Source organism: Magnolia sinica, chromosome 8, assembly GCF_029962835.1.
Source record: "Magnolia sinica isolate HGM2019 chromosome 8, MsV1, whole genome shotgun sequence".
NCBI lineage: Eukaryota > Viridiplantae > Streptophyta > Magnoliopsida > Magnoliales > Magnoliaceae > Magnolia > Magnolia sinica.
In genome coordinates, this window is record NC_080580.1 from 88,146,348 (window position 1) to 88,159,605 (window position 13,258).

At 40.4% G+C, this 13,258-nt stretch overlaps 1 long non-coding RNA gene across 1 annotated transcript; it reads right to left on the reverse strand.

The window, feature by feature from the left end:
• Positions 1–1,457: 1,457 nt before the first annotated feature.
• On the reverse strand, positions 1,458–12,872 carry LOC131253613 (uncharacterized). The gene is made up of 2 exons (XR_009175263.1): positions 11,337–12,872; positions 1,458–1,724 (listed from the first exon to the last, which is right to left on the reverse strand). It is a non-coding gene; the product is annotated as an uncharacterized LOC131253613 (long non-coding RNA).
• Between the last annotated feature and the right edge of the window lie 386 nt (positions 12,873–13,258).

A 13,258-nucleotide genomic window follows, 5' to 3' on the forward strand; every position in this document is an offset into this window, starting at 1 on the left:
TGTGATTATTTTTTTCCCCAGCACACAGCTTGCCTTTAGAGGTATGAATGCGACCAGCTCAAATCGATAATTGGCCATCACACATGCTAAACAAGCCAGACCAAGAGCATGAAAAATTGATAGTTGAGATCAAACAAAGAAACAAAATGCCCCCTATCATTATTATCTTGAATCATCCATCCATATACATACAATGATTCAAAAAACATTTTTGGTTTGATGATGTCATGCATGGCTCATAAAAAAACAGACAATTGTATCAGGCTTGCCCATATTCAGTGGGTCAGGATTATCTGATTGGTTTGATTTTTGCACCATGCTTTACTCCAAATCGTGCAATTTAAGGGACCATCAGAACCTGAGATTGGCAGTAGCATGTGCGGCTTAAAAGCCTTTTTTTTTTTTTTGAAAAGCTACTGATTATATTAAAAAGAAAAGGCAAAACAAAAAACAAAAGATAGGGGCTGAACCGCCGAGAGAGTGACTCCGCCAACTAGATACTAAGAAATAGCATATTATAATTCTTTAGATTGTCGACATTGATTGCCCACTCAATAACTAAAGATCTTGCTCTAGAAGCAACGGAATCGGACGAATTAGAAGTCCCCTTGAAGCATCTGTCATTTCTTTCTTCCCACACTGCCACCAAACAGCGAGGAGGCACATTCTCCAGAGTTTATTTCTTTTCTTCCCCACTGATGATCCATGCCATGCCTATAGGAAGTTCCGGAGATGCTTCTATCACAAAACACTTATAAATCCCCAAGGGCCTGTTTGAATTGGTGGAAAGGGGGATTCAACAAAGGAAATAAAACTGATTTCCTATGAGGTGACAGTTTCCCTCGCTTGCAAAAGCCAAGGGTGAGGAAATTGTTTTTAATTGTCTGATTTGCTCAGGAAAGCTTTTTCCCATCTAAAACCTAAGACATGGAGATTTCCACACTTTTTGATAGACAACTGTCACTTTTTGACCACTGACCATTCCACATTTCCACTAAAATCATATATGCTAAAGCAAACAGGTTAAGGTTCTTTCCCACAAATTTTCTTTTCCATTATTTTCCTTCCACCAATTGAAACAGGCCCCAAAAGACTGCATGCAGTTCCACCTTTCAGGACTTGGACCTAACTATTGGTGTCGGTTCATTAGACGACCCTTGTGACCAACATCTTTGTTACGTGCCTTTTGTGATCATCCTCACTCGCAATCATCCTCACTCGCAATATATGCAGCACATACAAGATGCTTTTCCATTATATGCAATATCAGATTATTTTCAAGTTTGACTCAAATGGAATGGGTATTCATATGAGATGGAAAAAATAATAATAATAATGAGAATGCCTAATACCACAAATAGCCCATTGCCCCTCAAAAGGCATGGCACAAATGTGGTTATCCAATTCTTTTAAAATAATAATAATAATAATAATAATAATAATAAAGGAGGGACAAATTATGCAGAAACAAAGTCGATTTTCACTCAACCCATAGTTTTGGTAGTTATCACAAGAGGCCTCAGAATGCAACTACCAGCAAAAAAACATTCATTCTTTCATAAACCAAAATCAAAAGCCAGCAACTACATGACATTATTCTGGGTTTATTGATCTTCAACCCATCAGAAACATGCTGGGAAATGTTCACCATGATTCTGTTTTGGGATTGGTTTCTACTGCTCCGGCTCAGGTTTCTCAAACTGTTTCTTCAACCAATCGAACGGCTGCAAAATAAATTGAAAAGAAATTTAGTTAAAAAACTAAAATTTATTGAAGGGAACGGAAGTACAGGAATCATCTGATTTAAGTAGGAATCAATCCATTATTTTTGTGAATGGGTGAAATGGAGGGTATTTGCATACTTAACAGTGGGGGCCACCATATGCACCCTCAAATGCCCTGCATGCTTGCAAGGTTAGCACACGTGCTATTTGCTAAAGGAACATGAAGAAAGGTTGTTTATGGGGCTAGAAAACCCCATGGACATTACTGCACACATATAGTGCAAACACACTGGTTAGCCTAATTTGATACGAAGCCAGTTCAAACACAGCAACAGCTCCTCTGCTGATGCAGGACCATCCAACCATCCAATGGGGAGACCAAAAAAGGTCTCCATTGATGGGCCCAGATTGGGTCCATTAAAGTTCCCAACTACAATCAGGTTTATCCAACCATCCATATTGAAGATCTGAACCCTAACAGGGTACAGATTGGCCTAATCAATCATCTGGATCAGATCATTGTTTTTCAATATCATCTGATACAACTCGGTATGGTCTGAGTCATGATGTTTTTAGTGCAAAAAGAAAAGAGCCATCACACCATTATGGAGCCAAAACGGGCCAAGTCAGACTAAGTCGGGGTGAGTCATACCATTTACAGTCCGCAGGGGAGTCACACAAACTGCTCTACTTAAATTCATGGTCCAGATGGTTATCCTGCACCACATATAGGATTGGACGATTGATCTGGGTCGTTCAATTGGTATTATTGGATTGTGGGGCCCACAGATCCAACTGTATCACCAAAATCATCAACCAGTTGGATTAAGGTTAGCAATGGGCAGGGTCTGGGCCTGGCAAAATCAAAATTTTGAACAAGGCCAACATGACCAGTTCAAACTCCAGGCCCGGGCCTGAATCATTGCCAGCTTAGTTGGAATGTGGAACCTACTAGTCCCACAGGACCATCCAACCATCCGATGGGAATGATCCCCGTAGTTGGCTGATCGAAGATTAAGCCATCAGAGTGCAGAGCGGGCCCAGATCGGGCCCATCAAATGTTACCAACTACGAATCAAGCTCATCCACCATTTATAACAAAGATCTGAACCCCATCAAGGGTCCAGATTGGCATGATCAACTATCTCAATAAGATCAAGGGTCGTGATGGTTATGATGGATTAAATCTAGGGAGTGAATGACTCATCTGGATGCACAAGCAGTCCTATTGGATTGTGAGGCCTACGGATCCAATCGGATGGCCCAAATCACCAACCAGTTGGACAGTGAGACCTCCTAGCCCAACTGCACACTTAATCAGAATGTGGATGAGAATATCTTTACAATTAATCAGAATATTGTCCATCGAATTTAGAATCTTTTTAGTAGTTGCCATTTCTCTTCTTTATTTGAAATTTAGATGTCAATATTTAGCATCTGATTTAGATCTAAAATAAGTTAGTCTAGAATTGAAAGTTCTCTTTTGATCATTCTCTTTCATATTTAGGTCCATATAAAGACCTCTAAGGCATTATGTATGAGATGGGAATAAAGAGTATGAATTTGGAGAGAAATATTCTCTTGTAGAGGAAAAAAACCCTAAAAAATCAACCATAAGTGCAAAAATCCTTCCTCCTCTTTTCTCCTTGATCTTTTTACATCCGGTGTCAAATTGGTACCAAAGCAAGGTCGTCCGCAGGTTATATGAGATCAATGGAAAGTAACAAGAGGGATGTCTTGGAAACTGTAAGGAGATATGATTGTATTGAGGGAATGATCCAAGCGAGTTTCAGTCAATGAGATAATCTCAGTGTCAACGCAATATCAATGAATGACTCCTTGTGTCTGGGGTGGTGGCAACATCTTGAAAACGGATATTTACCAATTCCGATGGTGTTCTGTTCAATCATCAACGAGGTAGAATCATGACTATACTTAACAGTGTAAAACTTGTGATGGACGAGTTTTACAAAGAATGTGAGAATTTCAGAGAACAAATCCAAGATTCATTAAAAGAAGTGTAAAGATGGACGACTTTCTTCTTTTAAAGTGCCACAATCCAAGAAGATACATGCAGGAATCCATTGGTGGATTGGTAGATAAATCTATCAATGGATCAACAAATGAATTACTTGGCAAACTAGCAACAGACCAACAGTTAGGTTCATGGTCAAACTAGCGCATTCTGCAGTGTATGTCAAAGTTGAGATGGAGATGGAGATGTGGGTTCCATCCAATAACAATCATAGCACATAAAGAGAAGTCCAACAGTAATAAAGGCGACACGTTAACAAGGAGCTGATAGATTCACAGCTTTGTCACTGCAAAAGTAGAGACGACAACTAGATTGTGAAGAGCGCATTAAAGAGAGAGAGAGAGAGAGAGAGAGAGAGAGGATGTGGCATGATCTATAGCACCATTCGATGTAAGCCCAATCTGGCAAATAGACCTTTAACATCAATTGCCACCAGTAAGGAAGATGTTGTAAAGTTGGATCGATCTAGGTAATCAGCTATCAACCCGAAGATAAGGTCTTTTAAAGCCGGAGGGAATTGATGCATCCAGTCCATCCATCACCATCAGATGGACCCCCCTTGAGTATGGAGTTGGATGTAAAACAACTCATGCTAAAGATATTTTGGTTATTTTGTGGAGACCTTTTAAGATTTAGAATATTTTCAGTAGTTCTTATTTCCCTTTTGGATTTGAAAACTGGATGCCAAGCTTTAGTGATCTCTTTATATCATTATCTTTTGTATTTAGGCTTATATAAAGACCTCTAGCACCATATGTATGTGATAAAGTTGCTAAATGAGATGGGAATAAAAAGAGGTTTGGAGAGAAATGTACTCTTGTAGGGGTAGTGATCTCTTTATATCATTATCTTTTGTATTTAGGCTTATATAAAGACCTCTAGCACCATATGTATGTGATAAAGTTGCTAAATGAGATGGGAATAAAAAGAGGTTTGGAGAGAAATGTACTCTTGTAGGGGGAGAGAACCCAAAAAAAAAAAAAAATCAACTGTCTGTGTACAAAAATCCAATCCTCTCCTCTTCTTTTCTCATTTATCTTATTACATCCTATGTCAGTCAGGTCACTAAATACTCAGGGTAAAATGCTTAGAAAGGTTCTCCGGCTCTTCCTCTTTAATTTACTAGTGCAAGCAGTATGCATGACTCATAGTGGTTTAGCAGCCCGCCTACTTGCACAGGCATGAATGCAAGGGCATGGATACTAGGTGGTTGAGGCAATATGGCATGAGGGGCAAGGCACATAAGGCAAACTTTCACTTCACACGTATGCATTGTTACGAAGATCTAAGTAGGCTTAAAGTTTTCCCATAGTTGATAGATATTGATCATTGAATTGTTTCATATCCAACCGCATGCATTCGAAACAGTAGGATCACAAGCAGTTTATGCAAAGAGTTACTCCAGAGTTTAAATGGACTAAACAGTTGGTTTGACCATAATTAAGCGGTTTTGACCGGGTGGTAGAGGGTTTTTAACTTTTGAATATACAACCATGTGTGCATTGTGGCCTACTTCAACAGCCACCTGAATCCATCTAGATGATTTCTAAGTCCACAAAATGGTCATGAGATTTTGGATGAAATAAGTTGAGGTATATGGGTGCATGACAATGCTACAAATTCTAAAGCCTTCTTCCTACCACATTGCTCTCTGTTTTCACTACAATTTTCTCATTCTTGCATCATGGCCACAATAGTTTATTGGCATTCAGGTTGCCTTCAACGTCGTTGCCCTCCCCCCCCCCCCCCCCCCTCGTGGGAGGTACTGAATATTATCAAAATCCAAAAAGCAGAGAAGGAAAAGCACAAAAGAGGGAAACTAAAAAGTACAACAGCTGACAGGCAAATAACCCCTCAACAGAAACAATCATAGAGGCCAATCTCTCACATAATACATCACCCTAGTGCAAAGTACCTGTTTTTCACTACAATTTCCCATTCTTGTATCATGGCCACAATAATTTCACGGTATTTGGGTTGACTTCAATGTTGCAAAATTTGTTGCGTAACAAAGCTTTGTCGAAGGGTTCTTGCTTGCTTGGCATGGGGGGAGGGTGGGGAAAAGAGGGACGACTATTTGTAGATGGGCGTTGTTGGCTGCTCTATGGGCTCTTGGAGAGAAGGATATCGATGTTTTCATTATATTAATGGGACAGTTGTGGATGTGTTTAGATGGGTCAAGTCTGATATTTTGGATTGGGCCTCGATCTCTCAAGTTTTAGGAGACTGTCCTCTCTCTTCTTCCAATTGGGCATCCTTGTAATTCTTTGTATTCTTTAGCTGTTTTAGCTTCTCTCAATAAAATCATTATGTTACCCAAAAACAAAAAACAAAACTTTGTTCTATCCTGAAGTCAAGATTGCGTAACCTCACTACCAATCTTATTAGTAGATGGGGAAATCACTATCTTAACGAGAGAGACCGTCCTAGTCTATACTAAGCTCCAAATAATAAGGAATATTTGCATTTTTCTAGCATTTCCTTGATTATCTTTACAACATTACTCATTCAACTATATTTCAAAAAAAAAAAAAAACAAAATACATCACTCATTCAACTAGTTGTATTTAAGCATTCCTCTTTTTCCAATTGCCTAACCATAATCTTCAAAAGTTGTCCAACTAGTAGATAGGATCACCCACCCTAATGACCTTTTTTCCCTTCTTTTTTTTTTTCTTTTTTGACAAATAACAAAAAAATTGTTAAACAGAAAAAAGAAACTATTGAAGATGGGATTCAAATAAAGACTAACCTATGCCATGATCGCGCACGACCCCCCCCCCCCAGGCAAAAACAACAAAACGTTTATGCTATAAGAGCTTCTTTTTTTCAAGTGTACTCAGCCCCTTCATCTCATCAAACATAAAACCCAACCCCCACAATTCCAGAGAAATACTTGAAGCCCAATCAAGCATGGTGCGCGGATTAGGTACTACCCCCGCCTGTTCCGAGCTCGAGACAGGCTAGGCTCAGAGGGGCCGGCGTGATGTATGTATTCCATCCACACCGTCCATATATTTTATCAAATGATTTTAGAATATGAGCCCAAAAATAAGTAAGATCCAAGACTTAGGTGGACCACAAGGAGGGGATTAAATTATTGCCATTGAAAATTTATTAGAGACTACATAAGTTTTGGATTAATATGATATTTGTTTTTTAACTTCATCTATGTGTATACGACTACATCAACAAGTTGGATGGCAAATAAACAACATGATGGGCCCTAAGAAGGTTTCAATGGTGGGCGCCCTTAGCACCGCTACTTCCTGTGGTGTGGTCCACTTAATCCTTGGATCTGTCTTATTTTTTAGATGATTATTTTAAATGATATGAATTTAAAAAAAAAAAAAATGGATGGACAGTGTAGATAAAAGTCATACATCATGGTGGCACCCTGGTGGCCCCTCAAAGCCTCCGCTTGTCCCAAGCTCGGAACAAGCAGGGTGATGCAATCGTCCCACATCCCACACATGCACACTATGCACGTGTGTACAAGAAAAGGACCGCCTTCCTTTTTTAGCCATCATCACTTTCCATTTTTTTCATATCTCTAAATTAGGAAATCCGCTCTTTCTTTCATATCTTTATTTTTTTAGGCAGGAAATAATTTAAAATATTTTTTTATTTAAGTATCTTCTTATTTTAGGCATTTTCTTAATTATAGAATGCTTTGTTACTTAGGTGTTTTCCCATATCATAGATTTATAGATTTCATATCTTTTATTACATATTGTAAGGTTGATTATAAATAGGAACTATGTCCTATAGAATAAGACAACTTGATCAATATTTTCTTTATGAAATTTTCTTTTCTCTACGGTGGCTGTTGAAGGGGAGGGAAAGTGATCTCTAGTTCTAAGTCTTTCATTTCTGAACTCTAGCATCCGGCTAGAGGATTGTTGGATCTTTCCAACAATCTCTAGCTCTAAACTAGAGGATTATTGATTTATTTGCTTTTCCTTTCGGATTTGCATCACGGGGGTAGTACCTAATGTGCGCCCTCAAGCACGTCCCTCGAGAATTCCTCAACAATTAAAAGGCTTTGGAATGAGTTTAAAAAAATCCTACGGCCAAAGCTTCAAGCAAATCTCCCATAGTCCCCACCTACCCTAGTTAGAACAAGTGATTTCAACATTCCCTTGAACATTTAAATGACTCTTCCCACCCACACAAGAGCCCTAGAGACCTTGTGGAGAATGGCAATCATTGCTATATGGTGGTCAATCTGGGAAGAAAGAAACGGTAGATGCTTCAGGTGCACTTCAAACTCGGAAGCGGTTATAGCCAGTAAGGCAAAGTGGCTAATGATCGAATGGGCTGTTTATGTAGTGGGCATCAAGGATTGTGCTTTTCTTTTTCTTGGAGTTTAGTAGTGATTGCCTCCTCAGTGATCTCTCCTCTCCCCTGCTTTGTATCCCCTTTTCCTTTCTAATATATTATAGTGACTTTTCAAAAAAAAAAAGAGCCCTAGAGACCTGAAAGAAAGCATCGACTATCAATTTCCACCCTCCCATTCACTAAAGAATGCTCCCTCAGATGATGGGTTTTAGGGGGACCACACAACTATAACATTGATTCCCAATCTCCTGAAAAATCCGCCATTAGAGCTGGGCATCAGACCGAGTTGAATCGGATTGGGTCCAACTCGACTCGGTCCGAGTTCTGCATGGCCTGACCCGAACTCAGTCTGCTCCAAGACCGAGTCCAGGTCATCTGACTCGATCCAATCCTAACCCATACTGGCATGAACCGATCCGAGTCCGACTCGGTCAGGAAAACCGAGCCGGATCGGATTATGCCAAATTCGGATCGGTCCAGTGTTGAAGGTGGAAGTGAAAAAGATAGCTGAAGAGATAACAAAGCTAAAATTTCCTATCCAAAGGCCAGAGCTGGCAATTCAGGAATTCCGCCCTATTAAAGATAACAAAACCGCTAAAACACCTGCAAACAGTGCAACCAAACCTTGTAAATGCATGGAGAGATTCAAGAATCTATAAAGCTAAATACAATTACATGCAGCAAAGCAGTCTTCCAAATAGAAAGAATTACGAGAATGCCATTCCCCATAACACATGAAAAGGATGTATTTAACTGATTCTTCAAATCAACGGAACTAAAACCCTAAAACGGAGCGAGGAAGGGAGAGAGCGAGAGAGTATTAAGGAGAACCTGATTCAAGATGAAGCTCTTACCCTGGCGGGCCTGGCTACAGACAGAGACAGAGACGACACCAACAGGGCCTTTGACGAGCTGGAGGGCCGCAACCGCCTCAGGGTCCATGCGGAACTTGCCCTTTTTGTCACAGTAGATGAGACAAAGGGGCCTGATGGGACCTGCAGCGACAACGGTCGAAGAAGAGGATTGAGGGCTTTGTGAGAGGGATTTGATAGAAGAATCTGCCTCATCTCCACTTCAGATCTCTCTTTCGCCGTCTTCTTCTTCTTCCTCTTCTTCTTCTTCTTCCTTTTAGGGTAAAGAGGGTTCGGCGCGGTGGGCATTCGGTAGAGAGGGAGGGTAGGGTAAAAAATTAAAAACAATATTTATACCACCCGCTCCGGGTCGGGTCTGGTCGGTTCGGGCTAGATCCTTTCGGTTCGGGTATCAGGGTCGGATCGGTCCGGATAGACCTCTATCCGGACCTGACCCGAAAAATGATCGGATCTTGATTTATACACTCGATCAGGCCCGATCTAAGCCGTCGGATCTGTTCAGAACGGGTCTGATCGGGTCGGATCCACCAGATCAGGTCAAAAATGCCCACCTCTATCTGCCATAGAAGCTCCAGAGGATTCTTCTAAGAGAGAACCCATCCAACTACAAGAGATTTTTTTCAGCAACCCAGTCATCACATTCGCTTTATCCTCAAAGATATGAACATTATTCTCTCTCCGACCAGCCTCCACTCCAAAGAGATGATCGACTGACTCCTCTTAGCCCTATTCAGGGAAGTACCCAATAGATGAAAAGTTCAAATATTGTACCCGCATACAATACCTATGGACCTCCAAGCACTTGATCAAGGTAAAAAGATCAGCTGAATGTATAGAACTGATAATGGTTCAATATGGACCAATATTCAGCACATCAGGCAATTCATATATGGTACCAGTGGATGATGATGATTGATGATGGTATTTTGACGAGCAATGGCTACACCCAAAATTCACAATGAATCAGCCAAGTAGGCCGCACACATCGGCTGATGTAGACTGACAGGCCAATACACCTTAGCATTGATGAATGAATTTTTCATTATACATCCCCAGTACAATACACTAGTAACACTACCTTCTGGTATTATTGACATTCATATAATGTTGAACTCCACTACAATTTATATGAGAAGGAATGTACCAACAATCTGCACAAGCCAATCGAAACAATACTTTTATGCATGGGGAGTTATTTGATACTCTAGCTGCATGTGATGCTTGATACACGGGCACTTAAAAATGGTACACATGTCAAATGATTAACTCAAACTAAACCAACTAAATTTTGAACATTGTCGCTAACTTAAATCAGATTGGTTGAACAAAACTAACCTCTGATTCATGGATGCTTGTTTTTTGAAATAAGGCAATTGAATATTTTCAATTAACTGTCCTATGTCCAACAATCTAATAGTTAGATAACCAAAAAAGAGTAATTGATGGTTTGTAATACATCTAAGCTAGTGCCCATAATTTGGGCAGTTTAGTTTAAACTACTTGCATCCCACATACACTTATCAGTACTTACTAACTGCTTGTCTATCATACATTCACTCTCTGCGAGAGTATCAAAGTCTCTCTCTTTATACATACCCATATCAGGATACATACCTTTGTATCAAACCTCCCACACCTAATGAATTTATCAGACTGCATTCCCAATACATTGCAATCTTCAACCTTTAGATTTAGCACTAGAGATATTCTATTTAAAGAGAAGGTCTCAAGTCCAACAGGTTAGAGCATAAATTAACATCCATCCAGCAGATAGCTTCCAACATTTAAGCTGCATGCAGCATCCAACCCATCTAATAGGTTGTTGGAATCATGAGGATTGCCTAGAAAAAGAATCAGCCACATCCACTCATAAAGCAGACCAGTCTTATATCTTGTTATTTATCAATGGCTAGACATTGTTTTCTATGGTGTGGCCCACCTGATGAATAGATGGGGCTGATATTAGTACAAGGCAATCTCAGGGTGGGACCAATCTATTGGAAAGGTTGGATGTCGCCAGCACTGGGTGGACCATAACTTATGGTCCGACGGTTGGATTTGAGATTCTCATATTTAAATAACGAGTGGAAGAAACGTAGATTTTCCCCTATATAAACTCCGCAAAACTCATTCCGCTACCTAATTGGATCGAAAGACAAGATCTTGAGATGGAAAATTGAAAACGAATCTGGAGATTAATAACCTCAGTAAGCCAAACAAAAAAAAAAACCCTAAAAGCCAAGATTCTAAAATAAAATCAAATTTTCCAAAAAAAAATTATCGTAGAGGCCATCGAATTCGATCCGAAGGCGGAGGTTTTTCGAGAGCATAGAAAAGAGAGATGAATATATGAATGATGAGTACCTGAATGAGCCAGAGAGCAGTGGTGGTCGCAGCAACGCCCCATGTGATGGCTGCCGTGATGTCCGTCGATTGAGGACGGAGCCCTGGCCTCAGGAACTTGAACAGCCCAGATCCTCCTGCTGCTGCCATCTCTCTCTCTCTCTCTCTCTCTCTCTCTGAAACCCTAGGAAAATTTGAAGAGGGGAGTTGCAGAAAACCTAGAAAGAGAAAATGCTTTCTGTGTTTTCCTATTTTCTTCCGCTTCCGTCTAATGGAGAAATGGAACGGAATCGTCTGCAAGCGGGTTAGGTGCAGCGCCGGCCTACTCAAGACGGTGCAGCCCTTACAGAGGGGCTCACCTTGGTGCATGTATTCTATATCCACACCGTCCATCCGTTTTTCTATATTATTTTAGATTATGAGACAAAAAATAAATCAGATAGACCATACAATTGAAAAAAGTGGAAATTGACCATTGACAACTTTCTACGGGCCACAAAAGTTTTGGATCAAGCTGATTTTTTTATTCCCCTTCATCCATGTTTTTGTAACCTTATCAACAGTTTGGATGGAAACTAAACATTATTAAAATATTAAGATAGGCCCTATGAAGTTTTTAATGGTGAGATGTTCAATCACCACTTTTTCCTATATTATGGTCCATCTGAGATTTGGATCTGCTTCATTGTTAATTCTCTTCTTAAAATGTTCTGAAAAAACGGATGGACGGATTGGATGTAGAACGAATACATCAATATGGACCACACTGTAAGGGACGCACCGTCTTGACTGAGGCCGGGGCTGTACCTAATCCGCCTCCGAATTGTCTACATCCCTTTCTAGCTGCGTAAAACACCCACGTTGGACCACCAAGTATTATATCTAAATCCAATCCGTCCATCAGGTGAAAATCATTATTTGAACCGTATATACAAAATATCAGCTTATAAAATATCTCTGATGGGCTACACCAATGGGAACAATGTAAAACTGCTATAAAAAAAAACTCTTAAGTTCACCCGGTGTGGCCCACCTAATTATTGGATCAGGATTATTTTCATGTTTTCACTTCCTCCGTTTGATTTACACCTGATCATCGTGTCTGATCAAGATACACACCAAGGTGGCAAGATACAAAACCTATGGTTGGCATCCCATATCCATTGTTCCTTGTGGTGTGGCCCAAATGATTATTGGATCCTTATCGTTTTCCTCTCGAGGCCCTAGAATTAGGTATAGAACATGATGGACGGAAAGGATTTTACATATGCAATGGCGCGCCCCACAAGCTTGGGTGTTTTGCGCTCTGCCGTTGAAGAAATCAGGCTACTATTCATGCACATACGGTGAATAAAGGTTACCCTTTGATGGACGGATTGGATTTCATGTATACAATCTGGTGGGCCCCCTCAGATCCTGGGTGTTTTACTCACCACGTAAAACAGGGGTTTTAAACCATTAGCGTCCGCTAAAGGCAGGGGTTCAGGCTCAGGTTAGAAAATGTGGACCGTTTTAAATAAATTGGTCAGGTGGGTCGAACCCTACCCCGAGCCTTCTAATCGGTTAACTGACCATGAGGATCAATTTGTGCAAAAATAAATAAATAAATAAATAATAAAAAATAAAAATAAAAAAATCAGCCCCATCAGCTCATCAGGTGGACCACATACACAAAACAATCTCTAGCCGTTGATAAACAACAGAATACAGGTGTGTTTCCCCTCACAAGTGGATAGTGGCTGTTTTTGCACAAAATGATCCACACGGGGGTGCCAACCTATCGGACGGCTTAGGTGTGTCACGCACAAGACAGGTCGGAAGTAATCCACAGCCGGACCGGAAGTTATGATCCAACGAGCCAAAAATCGGATTGGTTGCCAACCCTCTCATGCAGACGGTTGTAGAGAGACGACCACTGGATATCGTTCACTTTCAACCGTCCA